Source organism: Pseudophryne corroboree, chromosome 1 (assembly GCF_028390025.1).
Source record: "Pseudophryne corroboree isolate aPseCor3 chromosome 1, aPseCor3.hap2, whole genome shotgun sequence".
NCBI classification, from domain to species: domain Eukaryota; kingdom Metazoa; phylum Chordata; class Amphibia; order Anura; family Myobatrachidae; genus Pseudophryne; species Pseudophryne corroboree.
In genome coordinates this window covers 1,020,713,146-1,020,732,516 of record NC_086444.1, presented here as the reverse complement: position 1 = coordinate 1,020,732,516, position 19,371 = coordinate 1,020,713,146, and the positions used below count along the sequence as shown (strand labels likewise).

Sequence of the window (19,371 nt, the reverse complement as noted above, 5' to 3'; positions counted from 1 at the left end):
ACGACACAAAAAAAACACATAAAAAACTCATGTCGACCTTTTTCCATGTCGACCTTGTTCCTGTCGACCTTTTGTCCATGTCGACCTAAGGTATGTCGACCAATTGGTGTCGACCTAAGTGTGTCAACCTTTTTGTTGTCGACCCTGAGTCCCAGACCCATTTATACAAAGTACTGCCAAGCAAGCAGCTGCGTAGGGGTAAGTGGGAGGCAGATGCCCCTGTGCCGGGCAAAATGTGCACTGTGTGACAATTAAGAGCTGGTGGGGAGAGCCTGAAGACTGAGCATCCGTCATCGGTCAACTCACTGCTGTATTGTCACTCTCTTCCTGGCTTAATAATGAGTGTAGCAGATGTTTTTAAAATTCTGTTTTCTGAAATGGACCCGTCCTCTGGTTCTAACTGGCCTATAATGGAGGGTCATCTAATTACATCTGTATGTTGAAGGTGGCTCCTTTCATGTACTTTTCTCAGCTGATGGTCCAATATGTGCATTGGCAGTGGAGAGCCAGTGTGCAAACTTCCTGATGTCCTCCAATGGTGTCTTGCATAAAGGTGCAGCTCACCTTTCCCAAGAGCAGCAATATTGGTGGCCAGGGGTGGATTAGGTTTGAAAACAAGCCTGAGAAATTTCTGGAAACAGCCCTAATGGAGGCAAAGTCTGTAGAGGGGTGGGGTCTGTTGACTCCCCATTTTAGATTTTGTGGGTCTGTACAGATGGGTACAAATGTTTAAAGTGTAACACCCATGGATAACTTTGTTCAAAACACTGAGCCAGGTTATTCCAAAGGCCAGTAAAACCTTATGGTCTATTGTCTCTGTGATAAGGATCTCCCAGGCTTTCACAAAGTCAGGCCCATGACTTGTTATCACAGTGGCCAGAATCTAAAGGACCATTTAGGCCACAAGGATATTACTGGCTTTGATTGGATACATTTCCCTGAGTTTTAGTTCAAGAAACCTGGAATTTATAAATGTCCAAATCATGTGACCTGTAATTATTTGATAATGGGACATACATTTAAACATCCACATTCAGCCCAAATCTGTCATATACGACATGTCTTTCCTTACCTGTGATTCCAGATTTGTAGTCTACATTATCCTCTGCCCATGTGGGCTATATTATGTGGGCTTGACTACACATAAATTTGAAGAATGAATGGTTCTTCATTGGTCAACCATTAAGACAGCCTTTACAGGTAAATCTATGGACAAGCCAGTGGCTGCACATTTGAGAGACAATGGACATCAACTTATATCTCTGAAATACAAGATAATTGACTGTACCATTCTCCAAACACGGAGGAGAAAGATCCAAAGCACATACATTATGCCAGGTAGAGTGCCTTACACACATTACGGCAGGCAGATACCCTTATACACATTATCCTACAGCAGAGCAACTTATGAACTGTTCATACTGCCAGGCAGAGCCCCTTACACACACTGTGTCAGACAGAGCCCCTTCTACACATTATGCCAGGCAGAGCCATTTATACAAATTATACCACATAGAATACATTATTCACATTACACCAGGCAGAGCCCCTTATAAACATTACACAAGGTAGAGCATGTTATACACATTGTGACAGGTAGAGCTCCTTATACAGATTATGCCAGGTACAGTCCCTTATACAGATTTCACCACACAGAACCACTTATATATTTTATGCTAGGTAGTGCATGTTACACACATTACGCCTTTCAGAGCCCCTTATACACATTATGCCAGGTAGACTATGTTATACACATTATGACAGGCAGTGCCCCTACATATATTATGCAAGGCAGAGCATGTTATACACATTAAGCCAGGCAGAGCACCTTATACATATTACACCACATAGAGTAAGTTATACACATTATGCCAGACAGAGCCCCTTACACACATTATGCCAGGCAGAGCCATTTACACACATTATTGCCCGGTAGAGATCCTTACACACGTTACTGCCAGGCAGTGCCCTTTATGCACATTACTCCAGGTAGAGCCCATTATACACATTACTACTAGGCAGAGCCCCTTATACACATTACTTCAGGTAGAGAATGTTATACACATTATGCCAGACAGAGCCCCTTATACACATTATGCCAGGCAGTGCCCCTTATACACATCACGCCAGGTAAATCATGTTATACACATTATGCCAGGCAGAGCCCCTATACATATTATGCCAGGTAGAGCATGTTATTCACATTATGCCAGACAGAGTCCCCTATACACATTATGCCAGTTAAAGCATATTGTACACATTACACCAGGTCCAGCTAGTGGGTACATCTACCACATAAGTTCTGATTGAGTACACAGAGACTGTTATTGTTGTGAACAACAGGCAAACAAAGTGCCAAGCCCAAGGGTAAATTTGTTACATGCTGCAAATTGTAAATAGAACAGTGTATTACAGCCCTTCAAAGCAACATTTTACAAACCAGCCCCTGCTTGAGTACAGCTATTGAAACAAACACACTCTATTCAACAGCTGAAAGACATATTTAGTGACCTTTAAAGAGAAAGAGACTGAGTCATTTGAGCAAATGAAATTAATCACTTTACATTGAAGGAGTTACATTAAGTTTATTTCCCCAAGGATCCCTTACTACTAAGTAAGCTGCATTTGTTGAGAGACACTAATATACCTTCGCTAATTTCATCCTCTTTGAATAGACTAAGATATAGTGACATTCTTGTGAATCCATGATTCATCGTGTTCACATAAGCCATAAACCCAATGTAAAACTGTAGCATATCAGGATTTAAAAAGAGCTCCAATGTTAATTGCTGGTGAAACTTGAAACATCCTTGTTATGAAAGCTAGGCATATAGAAAATGTCATTGGGAACTGTATTTTTCATCACTCCTCATCACCACATTGTTATTATGTCATATTGGAAAAAGCATATATCTGTGATTATATTGATTGTTCTATTGAATTACTAAATGTTTTCTGCATGTCAATAGCTAAAGTCCACTGTGATTTACCAATCTTCTTTGATGCCATCTCATTCTTGTTATTGTCTAATTTTTCCAAACAACAACCATCTTCTTTTAATCCAGTTCATTGCTGCTCAATAAAAAGACATCCTTTTGGAATTGCTGCCCCATTCCTGTTGCATATCAATCCATCCTACTTCTCTGAGCAAGGTACTAAAGACAAGGTATGGGTTTGAACACTTTAGGGAAAAGGTCTGTCACATAGTCACCAAAAATCTGTAATAGCTCTTCCAACCACTTAAACATACCTGCCAACCCTAGGGTGCTACACAGACAGTGCGTCCACATGGAAATTGTGTGGTGTGTAAGGCACCATCTTCCTTATCCTAGTAACAGCTCTGTCTATAATCTTCTGATTTTATACTCTAAAATAAATTGTGTTTAATAATTTCTAACAGATTATGCATTGTCTATTGGGCGTAATTCAGACCCGATTATAGATGTGCCAAATTTAGCACATCTGCGATCAGCTTCCCTGACATGCAGGGGGACGCCCAGCACAGGGCTAGTCCACCCCGCATGTAAGGCCCTGCCCAGTTGCACAAGTACAAAAGCATTGCACATTGCATGCTGGCAGGGAGCTACTCATTGCTGTGAGGGTCCCAGTGGCTGTGTGTGACATCACGCAGCTGCCATGGCCCGCCCGCCCCCCCTCCCAACAGTCTGGGCATGCCTGCATTGCCCAAACCGCACCTCCTAAACGGCGGCCAAATGATGGTGGCCCGCCCCCCTCCCACCCAGCGACCTCCTCTGGCTGTCTGGCATGCGCCGGCGCACTGCGGCATCGGCACATGCGCAGTTCAGACCTGATCGGCTGCCGTGCAAAAAAAATGCACAGCAGCGATCAGGTCTGAATTAGCCCCATTGTGAGGACATCCCTTTCTCGCTATCACTTTTTCTTCCCCTTCCCCTTCTATATACTAGAGATGAGCGCCGGAAATTTTTCGGGTTTTGTGTTTTGGTTTTGGGTTCGGTTCCGCGGCCGTGTTTTGGGTTCGACCGCGTTTTGGCAAAACCTCACCGAATTTTTTTTGTCGGATTCGGGTGTGTTTTGGATTCGGGTGTTTTTTTAAAAAAACCCTAAAAAACAGCTTAAATCATAGAATTTGGGGGTAATTTTGATCCCAAAGTATTATTAACCTCAAAAAACATAATTTACACTCATTTTCAGCCTATTCTGAACACATCACACCTCACAATATTATTTTTAGTCCTAAAATTTGCACCGAGGTCGCTGTGTGAGTAAGATAAGCGACCCTAGTGGCCGACACAAACACCGGGCCCATCTAGGAGTGGCACTGCAGTGTCACGCAGGATGGCCCTTCCAAAAAACCCTCCCCAAACAGCACATGACGCAAAGAAAAAAAGAGGCGCAATGAGGTAGCTGACTGTGTGAGTAAGATTAGCGACCCTAGTGGCCGACACAAACACCGGGCACATCTAGGAGTGGCACTGCAGTGTCACGCAGGATGTCCCTTCCAAAAAACCCTCCCCAAACAGCACATGACGCAAAGAAAAAAAGAGGCGCAATGAGGTAGCTGTGTGAGTAAGATTAGCGACCCTAGTGGCCGACACAAACACCGGGCCCATCTAGGAGTGGCACTGCAGTGTCACGCAGGATGTCCCTTCCAAAAAACCCTCCCCAATCAGCACATGATGCAAAGAAAAAGAAAAGAAAAAAGAGGTGCAAGATGGAATTATCCTTGGGCCCTCCCACCCACCCTTATGTTGTATAAACAAAACAGGACATGCACACTTTAACCAACCCATCATTTCAGTGACAGGGTCTGCCACACGACTGTGACTGATATGACGGGTTGGTTTGGACCCCCCCCAAAAAAGAAGCAATTAATCTCTCCTTGCACAAACTGGCTCTACAGAGGCAAGATGTCCACCTCATCTTCACCCTCCGATATATCACCGTGTACATCCCCCTCCTCACAGATTATCAATTCGTCCCCACTGGAATCCACCATCTCAGCTCCCTGTGTACTTTGTGGAGGCAATTGCTGCTGGTCAATGTCTCCGCGGAGGAATTGATTATAATTCATTTTAATGAACATCATCTTCTCCACATTTTCTGGATGTAACCTCGTACGCCGATTGCTGACAAGGTGAGCGGCGGCACTAAACACTCTTTCGGAGTACACACTTGTGGGAGGGCAACTTAGGTAGAATAAAGCCAGTTTGTGCAAGGGCCTCCAAATTGCCTCTTTTTCCTGCCAGTATAAGTACGGACTGTGTGACGTGCCTACTTGGATGCGGTCACTCATATAATCCTCCACCATTCTATCAATGTTGAGAGAATCATATGCAGTGACAGTAGACGACATGTCCGTAATCGTTGTCAGGTCCTTCAGTCCGGACCAGATGTCAGCATCAGCAGTCGCTCCAGACTGCCCTGCATCACCGCCAGCGGGTGGGCTCGGAATTCTGAGCCTTTTCCTCGCACCCCCAGTTGCGGGAGAATGTGAAGGAGGAGATGTTGACAGGTCGCGTTCCGCTTGACTTGACAATTTTGTCACCAGCAGGTCTTTCAACCCCAGCAGACCTGTGTCTGCCGGAAAGAGAGATCCAAGGTAGGCTTTAAATCTAGGATCGAGCACGGTGGCCAAAATGTAGTGCTCTGATTTCAACAGATTGACCACCCGTGAATCCTTGTTAAGCGAATTAAGGGCTGCATCCACAAGTCCCACATGCCTAGCGGAATCGCTCCGTGTTAGCTCCTTCTTCAATGCCTCCAGCTTCTTCTGCAAAAGCCTGATGAGGGGAATGACCTGACTCAGGCTGGCAGTGTCTGAACTGACTTCACGTGTGGCAAGTTCAAAGGGCATCAGAACCTTGCACAACGTTGAAATCATTCTCCACTGCACTTGAGACAGGTGCATTCCATCTCCTATATCGTGCTCAATTGTATAGGCTTGAATGGCCTTTTGCTGCTCCTCCAACCTCTGAAGCATATAGAGGGTTGAATTCCACCTCGTTACCACTTCTTGCTTCAGATGATGGCAGGGCAGGTTCAGTAGTTTTTGGTGGTGCTCCAGTCTTCTGTACGTGGTGCCTGTACGCCGAAAGTGTCCCGCAATTTTTCTGGCCACCGACAGCATCTCTTGCACGCCCCTGTCGTTTTTTAAAAAATTCTGCACCACCAAATTCAAGGTATGTGCAAAACATGGGACGTGCTGGAATTTGCCCATATTTAATGCACACACAATATTGCTGGCGTTGTCCGATGCCACAAATCCACAGGAGAGTCCAATTGGGGTAAGCCATTCCGCGATGATCTTCCTCAGTTGCCGTAAGAGGTTTTCAGCTGTGTGCGTATTCTGGAAAGCGGTGATACAAAGCGTAGCCTGCCTAGGAAAGAGTTGGCGTTTGCGAGATGCTGCTACTGGTGCCGCCGCTGCTGTTCTTGCGGCGGGAGTCCATACATCTACCCAGTGGGCTGTCACAGTCATATAGTCCTGACCCTGCCCTGCTCCACTTGTCCACATGTCCGTGGTTAAGTGGACATTGGGTACAACTGCATTTTTTAGGACACTGGTGAGTCTTTTTCTGACGTCCGTGTACATTCTCGGTATCGCCTGCCTAGAGAAGTGGAACCTAGATGGTATTTGGTAACGGGGGCACACTGCCTCAATAAATTGTCTAGTTCCCTGTGAACTAACGGCGGATACCGGACGCACGTCTAACACCAACATAGTTGTCAAGGACTCAGTTATCCGCTTTGCAGTAGGATGACTGCTGTGATATTTCATCTTCCTCGCAAAGGACTGTTGAACAGTCAATTGCTTACTGGAAGTAGTACAAGTGGGCTTACGACTTCCCCTCTGGGATGACCATCGACTCCCAGCGGCAACAACAGCAGCGCCAGCAGCAGTAGGCATTACACGCAAGGATGCATCGGAGGAATCCCAGGCAGGAGAGGACTCGTCAGACTTGCCAGTGACATGGCCTGCAGGACTATTGGCATTCCTGGGGAAGGAGGAAATTGACACTGAGGGAGTTGGTGGGGTGGTTTGCGTGAGCTTGGTTACAAGAGGAAGGGATTTACTGGTCAGTGGACTGCTTCCGCTGTCACCCAAAGTTTTTGAACTTGTCACTGACTTATTATGAATGCGCTGCAGGTGACGTATAAGGGAGGATGTTCCGAGGTGGTTAACGTCCTTACCCCTACTTATTACAGCTTGACAAAGGGAACACACGGCTTGACACCTGTTGTCCGCATTTCTGGTGAAATACCTCCACACCGAAGAGCTGATTTTTTGGGTATTTTCACCTGGCATGTCAACGGCCATATTCCTCCCACGGACAACAGGTGTCTCCCCGGGTGCCTGACTTAAACAAACCACCTCACCATCAGAATCCTCCTGGTCAATTTCCTCCCCAGCGCCAGCAACACCCATATCCTCTTCATCCTGGTGTACTTCAACACTGACATCTTCAATCTGACTATCAGGAACTGGACTGCGGGTGCTCCTTCCAGCACTTGCAGGGGGCATGCAAATAGTGGAAGGCGCATGCTCTTCACGTCCAGTGTTGGGAAGGTCAGGCATCGCAAACGACACAATTGGACTCTCCTTGTGGATTTGGGATTTCAAAGAACGCACAGTTCTTTGCGGTGCTTTTGCCAGCTTGAGTCTTTTCAGTTTTCTAGCGAGAGGCTGAGTGCTTCCATCCTCATGTGAAGCTGAACCACTAGCCATGAACATAGGCCAGGGCCTCAGCCGTTCCTTGCCACTCCGTGTGGTAAATGGCATATTGGCAAGTTTACGCTTCTCCTCCGACAATTTTATTTTAGGTTTTGGAGTCCTTTTTTTTCTGATATTTGGTGTTTTGGATTTGACATGCTCTGTACTATGACATTGGGCATCGGCCTTGGCAGACGACGTTGCTGGCATTTCATCGTCTCGGCCATGACTAGTGGCAGCAGCTTCAGCACGAGGTGGAAGTGGATCTTGATCTTTCCCTAATTTTGGAACCTCAACTTTTTTGTTCTCCATATTTTATAGGCAGAACTAAAAGGCACCTCAGGTAAACAATGGAGATGGATGGATTGGATACTAGTATACAATTATGGACGGACTGCCACGGTTAGGTGGTATAAAAAAACCACGGTTAGGTGGTATATATTATAATAATAATACAATTATGGATGGACGGACTGCCTGCCGACTGCCGACACAGAGGTAGCCACAGCCGTGAACTACCGCACTGTACACTGGTTGATAAAGAGATAGTAGTATACTCGTAACAACTAGTATGACACTATGACGACGGTATAAAGAATGAAAAAAAAACCACGGTTAGGTGGTATATATTATAATAATAATACAATTATGGATGGACGGACTGCCTGCCGACACAGAGGTAGCCACAGCCGTGAACTACCGCACTGTACACTGGTTGATAAAGAGATAGTAGTATACTCGTAACAACTAGTATGACACTATGACGACGGTATAAAGAATGAAAAAAAAACCACGGTTAGGTGGTATATATTATAATAATAATACAATTATGGATGGACGGACTGCCTGCCGACTGCCGACACAGAGGTAGCCACAGCCGTGAACTACCGCGCTGTACACTGGTTGATAAAGAGATAGTAGTATACTCGTAACAATTAGGATGACACTATGACGGTATAAAGAATGAAAAAAAAACCACGGTTAGGTGGTAGGTATATAATAATAAATAATACAATTCTGGTCGGACGGACTGCCTGCCGTGTGCCGACACAGAGGTAGCCACAGCCGTGAACTACCGCACTGTACACTGGTTGATAAAGAGATAGTAGTATACTCGTAACAATTAGGATGACACTATGACGGTATAAAGAATGAAAAAAAAACCACGGTTAGGTGGTAGGTATATAATAATAAATAATACAATTCTGGTCGGACGGACTGCCTGCCGTGTGCCGACACAGAGGTAGCCACAGCCGTGAACTACCGCACTGTACACTGGTTGATAAAGAGATAGTAGTATACTCGTAACAATTAGGATGACACTATGACGGTATAAAGAATGAAAAAAAAACCACGGTTAGGTGGTAGGTATATAATAATAAATAATACAATTCTGGTCGGACGGACTGCCTGCCGTGTGCCGACACAGAGGTAGCCACAGCCGTGAACTACCGCACTGTACACTGGTTGATAAAGAGATAGTAGTATACTCGTAACAATTAGGATGACACTATGACGGTATAAAGAATGAAAAAAAAACCACGGTTAGGTGGTAGGTATATAATAATAAATAATACAATTCTGGTCGGACGGACTGCCTGCCGTGTGCCGACACAGAGGTAGCCACAGCCGTGAACTACCGCACTGTACACTGGTTGATAAAGAGATAGTAGTATACTCGTAACAATTAGGATGACACTATGACGGTATAAAGAATGAAAAAAAAACCACGGTTAGGTGGTAGGTATATAATAATAAATAATACAATTCTGGTCGGACGGACTGCCTGCCGTGTGCCGACACAGAGGTAGCCACAGCCGTGAACTACCGCACTGTACACTGGTTGATAAAGAGATAGTAGTATACTCGTAACAATTAGGATGACACTATGATGGTATAAAGAATGAAAAAAAAACCACGGTTAGGTGGTAGGTATATAATAATAAATAATACAATTCTGGTCGGACGGACTGCCTGCCGTGTGCCGACACAGAGGTAGCCACAGCCGTGAACTACCGCACTGTACTGTGTCTGCTGCTAATATAGACTGGTTGATATTTAAAGAGATATTAGTAGTATACAACAATACTATACTGGTGGTCAGGCACTGGTCACCACTCCTGCAGCAAAAGTGTGCACTGTTAATTAATATAATTGTACTCCTGGCTCCTGCTAACAACCTGCAGTGCTCCCCAGTCTCCCCCACAATTAATTATAAGCTTTTAATTTATACATTGATGACTGTGCAGCACACTGGGCTGAGCTGAGTGCACACAGACTGAGTCACACTGTGTGACTGACTGTGCTGTGTATCGTTTTTTTTTTCAGGCAGAGAACGGATATAGCAGAGAGAAGTGAACGGATATATTATATTAAATAAAAGTTAACTAGCAACTGCACTGGTCACTGACTGTGGTAAACTAACTCTGTCTGCGACTCTGCACAATCTCTCTCTATCTAATCTATCTATCTCTATTCTAATGGAGAGGACGCCAGACACGTCCTCTCCCTATCAATCTCAATGCACGAGTGAAAATGGCGGCGACGCGCGGCTCCTTATATAGAATCCGAGTCTCGCGATAGAATCCGAGCCTCGCGAGAATCCGACAGCGTCATGATGACGTTCGGGCGCGCTCGGGTTAACCGAGCAAGGCGGGAAGATCCGAGTCGCTCGGACCCGTGGAAAAAAAAGTGAAGTTCGTGCGGGTTCGGATTCAAAGAAACCGAACCCGCTCATCTCTACTATATACCCTGTGCTGGGTAGATAAGCACCACAAATACTGCTGAAGCATCTGCTACAATGTAAAACACATTCAACTATTTGTGCCTGTAGAATTAGATATATGTGTGTTTGTGTGCATGTGGGGTGGGATAATATACTTGAGTGAATTATTACCACTGGTGGCTGAGCGGCAATGCATTTATTTTCACTGAAGAATCAATTGCCACTGGGGGTAGGGGGGTGATTCAAGGGAAATTTAGACACCCCTAAGCATATTTGTACATATAAATATTTAAATAGGATTTTACAAATATGTTTTAAACTGATTTAACTTTAAACATCTTTGAGGTTACTTTTGAAAAGACAATTGTAAGTGGTTGAACAAACAAAAAGTCATTCCAACATTGCATCACATTTGGAATCCTTTTCCTTTTTTTGTGAATATTAATTACTAAGAAAAACATCTTGATTTACAAGGTAACAAGGTGGAAACTTTAAAGTACATGGACATTTTTATAGCTGGGAGGGGCTCACATCATAATTTTACTCAAAACTGCAGTGTAAAAATAAAACTGCATATATATTTAGAATTTTTCCCCTACATGCAAATTATAATTTGCTATCGGTTTGTGCAGGTGCATGTTTGCACCCTAAGCTGGAGTTGCTCCTAAATCTAAATTGTTATTTTATATTGCTGTCCATCCCATCATCTGTAGTTTTTTATGACAATTTTCACAGGTTACTTAGTATTTTTAATAACTATGTTAATCAAAATAACAACGTCAGCACTTTTTGATAGGTAGTCTGATCAAACAATCGATAGATAGACAGATAGATAGATAGATAGATAGATAGATAGATAGATAGATAGATAGATAGATTGATTGATTAATTAATTTAAAAGGTAAACATAAAACAAACAACTTTGAACTTAAAGAAAATGCAGATAAAAAAGAATGTTCTTGCTTGTTATTTTGTGAATGTGGTTATATTGGAATTTAGGGGGTCATTCTGAGTTGATCGCTAACTGACATTGTTCACAGCGCAGTGATCAGGCTAAAAATTGGCATTTCTATGCATGCGTATGCACCGCAATGCGCACGCGCAATGTACGGGTACAAAGGCATTTGTTGTTTTGCACAGGTTATAGCAAAGTTTTCAGTCGCACTGACGGCCGCAAGAAGATTGACAGGAAGGAGGGGCGTTTCTGGGTGTCAACTGACCGTTTTAAGGGAGTGTTTGCAAAAACACAGGCGTGTCTGAAAAAACGCAGGCGTGGCTGGGCGGGTGTATGTCGTCAAATCCGGACACGAATAGGCTGAAGTGATCTCAAGCACTGAGTAGGTTCAGAGTTACTCAGAAACTGCACAAACTGTTTTTGCCGAGCTCGGCTGCACATGCGTTTGCACTTCTGCTAAGCTAAAATACACTCCCCAGTGGGCGGCAGCATAGCGTTTGCACGGCTGCTAAAACTAGCTAGCGAGCGAGCGATCAACTCGGAATAACCCCCTTATTTCTTCTGCCAGGGATAGAATGTCTTATTATTTTTATAAAAATGTCATACTTTTAATGTTGTACTATTTTGTCATCTTTTATTAAAATTTAAGAAAAAGGTTCTTTGTCAAACCAAAGAACACTGTCAGAACTATTTTTACATCATGGTATATTGCCAGAAGTATGAACAATAAGACTACTGTCATTTACGTTTATTAAAATAAATAAGGCCAACTTTCTGTCTTCTTTATAAAATAATAAGTATAGTTATGCTGAATAAGCCATGTTTTATGTGAACTCCAGGGACTGATTATATGAATTAACTGTACTGAAAGCAAAATTATATACATATATGACATACAGTACTCCCAGTAATATTTACATTTTCTATTGAATGAAAAAGAAAAATACATATTATACTGTAGGTGCAGATTCACATGTAAAAAGCATTATGCAGTTTTCTTAAACAATTTAATTACATGTTATTTTATATAATTTTTACGCAATTACATTTCTAAGTTCATGATCTGATGGCATGGCATGGATAGCAACAAAGAGCATTATTATGTTGTTATTATGTTCTTGAAGTTAATTTTCTTGGTGGCAGTGACCGAAACTGTAGCTTATGGTCAGTGGTGCCGAGAGGGGTCGGGGAAGGTACTATTCACCTGGACCGAGGCCTGATGGAGGGGCTCAGAGGGGGCCCAATTCCCCCCTTTACCTGTCAACAGCATTTGCAGCTCTTCTCAGCCCAGCACGCTGCTGTGTGCTGGGCTGCAGTGTTGTCAGGGATGCACTTAAAGTACTATTTCTTTCTGTATTGTGCAGGGCCAAGCATACCATGATTATGCTATGGTCTCTGAAAAGTATCTGGGCCTTGCCAGGTTCTCTACTGCCCTGGTTGTAGTATAAACTGTCAACACCAGATTATCAACATGATCTGAATAGAGATGTGCAGTTTGGTTTCCCTCGCTACAGGCTCTATTCCCGCTCAGTTGGTGGCATAAACCCACCAACCGAGTGGGAGTACCGAGCATTTGTCGGGGATTCTGGGCATCAGTTATTCACCAGCTGTTGGGATTCTGGCATCAGTCTCCTGAACACCGGGATCCTGGTATATTAACTGCATCCCCTACAGTAGCAGTCATATGAAAACATAAACAGCACATACACAACAAATGATATCGGAAAAGACTTATGTTTTAAGGATGCCTTTTTATGATTAATCTTGGCTTATTGTAATAAAACAGTTTAAATCTCACCCATTACATCATTTTATGATACTGTATTACTGTAGCTAGTTATCATACATACATGTTGATTTTCTGGCCACTCCCTCACAGGAAGAAAGCTAATATAAGCTTATAAGCTTCTATAGGGTATGGTGGGAGGGATCCGTATTGGACCTCTTTCAGGAAGATGTGAAAAAAGAAGCCCATAGCCTTCTATAGGATAAAACCAGATAAAGCTGGTTGACTATGGTTTAGTATTTATGTAAGCCATCCATTGGCTTTATTTTTACTCTCATCCCCTCACTCCCCTACCACCTTTTCCCCCAAGTAATGACTCAGACAACTGAATTGCGATTTAAAGAGGTCACAGCCAAATTTATTGATTGAATTAGAAAAGGTACTCTATAAGTGGGTGGTGAGAAATCAGTGCGTGCCCTCGGCTACAGCCTCATTCCTAAGTTTGCCTAAAATACCTATGCGGCGGGACCGTAACTCCTGCCCTTTAGCTGAGCGGTACCACTTCCCACCATCTGGCATAGCACCGGTCCACCCTTAAGATGATGACTGGGTCAGCCCTTGAGGCCATGACTAACTTGCCGCTTATCTGGGGGAAGTGTCGGCCAACTGTTGTTATGCTACTACAGACTTCTTTCCATAAAAATCGGGCCTATTTGGCCCTTGAATTCTTGAAATGCAGTAAAAACCACACAAACTGGGATTCCACTGCATTTTCCCTTTAGTACTGTACATCCAGTCCATAATGTTACTTAATAGGGAGGATTTAATTAGCCCCATTAATTTACATGGGGTGAAAAAGGTTGGTAGACTCGGGCTTTAATATCCAGTGCTATTCAACTAGAGGCCCTTTTTCTTGCCCAGTAAATCAAATGTTAATGTGTGTTAACAAATAGAATCCGGGATAAGTTCCCCAGACCTATAGTATGTGTTACATGTTCCTGGCACCCATAAATGTGACATTTATCAGAGAATTAAGTGCAGCCTGTGGGCTAATTAAATAGACCTGGGGGATCAATTAGCCAATGGTAAATTACTGCAGCTAAAATAATTCCCTGCATAGGTGGTCATTCCGAGTTGTTCGCTCGTTGCCGATTTTCGCTCTGCTGCGATTTGTTGTTAAATGCGCATGGTATGCAGCACGCATGCGCTTAGTTATTTAACTAAAAACTTAGCAGTTTTGCTGTTGTTCGTGCGGCGCTTTTCAGTCGCACTGCTGATCGGTGAGTGATTGACAGGAAAGGGGCGTTTCTGGGTGGTAACTGAGCGTTTTCCGGGAGTGTGCTAAAAAACGCAGGCATGTCAGGCAAAAACGCAGGAGTGTCTAAAGAAATGGGGGAGTGGCTGGCCGAACGCAGGGCGTGTTTGTGACGTCAAACCAGGAACTAAACGGACTGAGCTGATCGCAATCTAGGATTAGGTCTGGAGCTACTCAGAAACTGCAAGAAAATATTTAGTAGCAGTTATGCTACTCTTTTGTTTGCTATTCTACTAAGCTAAGATACACTCCCAGAGGGCGGCGGCCTAGCGTTTGCAATGCTGCTAAAAGCAGCTAGCGAGCGAACAACTCGGAATGACCACCATAGTCTCATATGGTTGAATTAGATGCAAACTGCTTTTACAACTGAATCATTTAAAAAAAAAAAATTATGGGACAAAGAATGGAGTTGTTGCATGTAAGTATACAGTGTTTGTGCTAACAAATCTTATGTACCACAGAGAGCCAGATGTATTGGAATGTGAGATGGCCAGAGCGCCGAGACTCCGGCAGAACTTGTACATTTTTTAAAAGCAGCAAACGTTTACAAGGCAAAACAAACCTGGCTGGCGAAGCAGGAAGAGACATCAGCAAGATGTAAGAACATCTTGTCTGCCAAAGCAGAGGAGCAAATGCTCCCCTCATCGGCTCAGTGCTGATGCAATGTGTCTCTTTCCCGGCCAGTTCCTCTGCACATGCGTGGGATCTCGCTACTCACGCGAGATCCCCCACGCAATCCGAAGCCAGCACCTGCCGCAGGCAGGGACAGCTTTGTCCCTGCAGTGGTGTATAGCCATCGCCCCATGCAGCTTTCAAAAGCATATCGGCCCAAGCATATAGAAACACAGATACAGCGCTACATATATGGCGTAGAGGTACGTTTTATTGTGCTGCATTTTGTTATAAAACTCCAGAAAAATAATGGAGAACCAAAATTTGGAGAATAAATTAGGGAAAGATCAAGAACCACTTCCTCCCGCTGCTGCTGCTGCTGCTGATGTTGCTGCTGCTGGGAGTCGATCATCATCCCAGAGGGGAAGTCGGAAGACCACTTGTACTACTTCAGCTAAGCAAATGACTGTCCAACAGTCCTTTGCGAGGAAGATGAAATATGACAGCAGTCATCCTGTTACAAAGAAGATAACTAAGGACTTGACAGCTATGTTGGTGTTAGATGTGCGTCTGGTATCCGCCATTAGTGCAGTGGGACTGCAGTGCCACTCCTAGATGGGTCAGGTGTTTGTGCCGCTTAGCTTAGTCATACAGCTACCTCATGCACCTCTTTTACTTCTTTGCATGATGTGATGTTTGGGGACTAGTTTTTTGAAGTTCCATTCTGTCTGCCACTGCAGTGCCACTCCTAGATCATTTCCACACCCCCTTCACCACCCAAACCCCCCTTTTTTGTTTTTTATCTATTCCTATGTTATTATCTTTTTAATATTAAAGCCCACAAGTCATACTCTCGTCAGGTGAGTAACGGAGGTACCCTAACACATTTTGTTTGCACCGCAGCACTTATATAAAATGGAAACAGTTTTGTGGGGGGGTTTTGTCAAAAACACCAATCACGGTCTCTAAAAATCTTTGAGAAATATATACTTATCTTGTATCATGGTTTCGAAAAATCTGTGAAACATATACTTACCTTTAATACAGATCACAATAACAAATAAAAATAATAAATGTTTCCTATATATATGGTGTAGGAATACAAAGTTTATTCTGGGGTTCTGGTTTTAGGAACATATAGCTAATTAATCAGTACCAATGCAAGTGAAGTGTTAATGCTAGGGCATGATTAAGATGATACAACTGTTTTTAGAGTGAAATGATAACATACTTACCTGATATTCTCAATTTTATTGTATTATGTATGATTATTAAAGGAATTTTAGTGCTATCTGATGATCACCAGATGGTGATAGATATTCAGTTTTATTCCATACAGTTTTAAACTGTTCTAAAGAAGATCTGAAACCATTAGACTAGGCATTCCCAACCACGGTCCTCAAGGCACACTAACAGTGCATGTTTTAGTGATATCCAGGCTTCAGCACAGGTGACTTAATTAGTAGCTCAGTTATTTTGATTTAACCATCTGTGCTTCAGCCTGGATATCACTAAAACCTGCACTGTTGGTGTGCCTTGAGGACCGTGGTTGGGAATGCCTGCATTAGACCAACTTATATGTATTAGATAAGCGTGCTGAACAATTTTGATTAATCACGATGAATATTTATGATTAGCACTGGTGTCCCACAAGGTTGTGTGTTGAGTCTGTTACTCTATTCTCTGTTTACCTACGATTGCGTCTCAAAGTCAGATTCTGTGCACATAGTCAAATTTGCAGACGATATTGCCATCGTGGGTCTTATTAGTGGAAATGACGACTCACATTTTATATTTGAAGTAGGTAGGCTGAAGGAGTGGAGTCAAGAAAATCATTTGATACTTAATGTCAAAAAGACTAAAGAGATGGTTATAGATTTTAGAACTAAAAATAGGTATATTTATGGTCCTTTAGTTTTAGATAAGCAGGAGGTGGAGATTGTAACATCTTTTAGATTTTTAGGCTTGACTATATCTAATGATCTGTCATGGAATTCTCATGTTAATGCTGCTACAAAGAAAGCTCAACAGCGTTTATACTTTCTTAGGAAGATGCGATCAGCAGGTATAACAGTGGAAATTTTAATTAACTTTTATTAATGTATTATCGAGAGTGTTCTTACTTATGGTATTCTAGCATGGTTCGGAAATTGTAGTATTATAGAGCGTAAGTCGTTGGAAAGAATTGTGAAAACTGCTGGCAAGATAATTGGGTCACAATTGCCTAGTATCCAGTCTGTTTACGAGAAGAGGCTCCTTGTGAAGGCTGGGAGTATATTGGGTGATGTGACCCATCCTAATTATGGGATGTTTACCTTACTCCCCTCTAATTCTCGTTATAGATCGATAATGTGTAAGACCAGTCGGCTGAAAGACAGCTTTTTTCCTAGGGCTATAACAATGCTTAATGGTTCTAAATGTAGATAGGATTGCTGGAGCTGTCTATGCTTTTGTGTTACCGTGTTCTTACGGCTTTTTTTAAAGTATCTTATGGTAATGTTCTTTGTGTTATACATATTCCGTGGCGTCTGTTCTTTTGCTTACATGAAAATTTCATTGATTGTTCATGTGTTGAATATTTAATGACAATAAAACCAAATTCCAATTCCAATTCCAATTCCAATCCTGTTCAAAAGAATAGTTCATATAAATTGACATTAGTCATATAATCACGTTTATTCAGCTTATATACATTAAATACTCTTTTTTATTTTAGGCTTAATTTACCATAAGGGGTTACTAGGGTTAATTGGTAAACTTGCTGTATGCACAGCTATAGAGAAATTGCCCAACACAGTCCACCCAGCAATCAGCAACAGGTGAAGAAATTACCTAATTAGCATATTGAAAGCAGGTTGGGGGACTGACGTTTAAAACAATACACAGTTAACACCACGTCAGGCTAACTGGTGACCAAGCCCGCATGGTGAAACGTACATTCAGTGTCAGTATACGCCATATATGTAGCGCTGTATCTGTGTTTCTATAAGCGTGGCAAAAATCTTTACTCTCACCCGTTATCCGCTCCAATGATGATGACGAGAAGCAAATGAGGATGACTGATATACATGCTGTGCTACCTCCTGAATCAGAATAACAATTCTTAAACATCTCTTACAATATTTAAATTATGCACAATTCTTTCAAATGTATGTGCACCAGACATTTTTTTCTTATGGCAATGGGAGGTGAGCAACGGAAACAGCTGCAGTGAAGAATAGTTGCAATTTTCACTGCCCTCTTTCTGTTGTCACTCCTGGATAAGGTGTACCTCATTTAACACAATATCAAGTAAATGAAACCCGAGTACAGTCAATACCAATAAGATTCTTTATATCAGGCAAAAAAAATGTAATTGGCAACACCAGAATGTCTATCTGGTAAAATCTGCTTTGTGTTTGCATTTGTTGATTGCATTTAACAGCAAGGTGCAGTGTGATGTGCTGAATAGGAAGAGCATGCTTTTTCTCTTCTTATGCAGCCGGAATGCATAAATGTATCTATGACTATATGGTATATAGCTGTATTTACTGATTGAATTAAAAGGTGCACCATAATTAGGAGGTTATACTTTTTCTCTATCTGTGTACCTGGAATGCACAAACTGTGGGGGTAATTCCAAGTTGATCGCAGCAGGAATTTTTTTAGCTGTTGGGCAAAACCATGTGCACTGCAGGGGAGGCAGATATAACATGTGCAGAGAGAGTAAGATTTGGGTGTGGTGAGTTCAATCTGCAATCTAAATTGCAGTGTAAACATAAAGCAGCCAGTATTTACCCTGCACAGAAACAAAATAACCCACCCAAATCTAACTCTCTCTGCAAATGTTATATTTGCCTCCCCTGCAGTGCACATGGTTTTGCCCAACTGCTAAAAAATTTCCTGCTCCGATCAACTTGGAATTACCCCCTGTATCCGTTATAAACCTCATATAGTCTGAGGATTGTCCGTAAACTTAAACCATAACATCTTAACACTTAACTATAATAAATAAAGACACGGAAACTTGAATTTGGCAGAAAATGTTAGCTATTTATTTAAATGAACCATTAACTGATGAATAATTAAACTAAAGTATGGTGGCCAGAAAGAACGGCTAAAACAACCCTATCCCATGAACAAAAAACCTATCTTATAAAAAACTGACGTAAACCTTCCAACAAACAATAGGTATCCGCTCAACCCCCATCTTGACTACCCACCCGTGAAGGTGATGAGGCTGCCCCCATGAAGGTGGTCCAGCAGATGTAATACCAGTCAGCGAAGGAGAGCGCACCTAAAAAACCAACCACCAAATGACCTGCAATCAACTCCTTTAATACAACAAAAGTTAACTTGCCGTTCT

General features: G+C 42.6%; 1 long non-coding RNA gene across 4 annotated transcripts in view; it reads right to left on the bottom strand.

The window, feature by feature from the left end:
- The window catches only part of LOC134983737 (uncharacterized), a 1,747,570-nt gene that overhangs the window by 282,961 nt on the left and 1,445,238 nt on the right, over window positions 1-19,371 (bottom strand). The window lies entirely within an intron of this gene.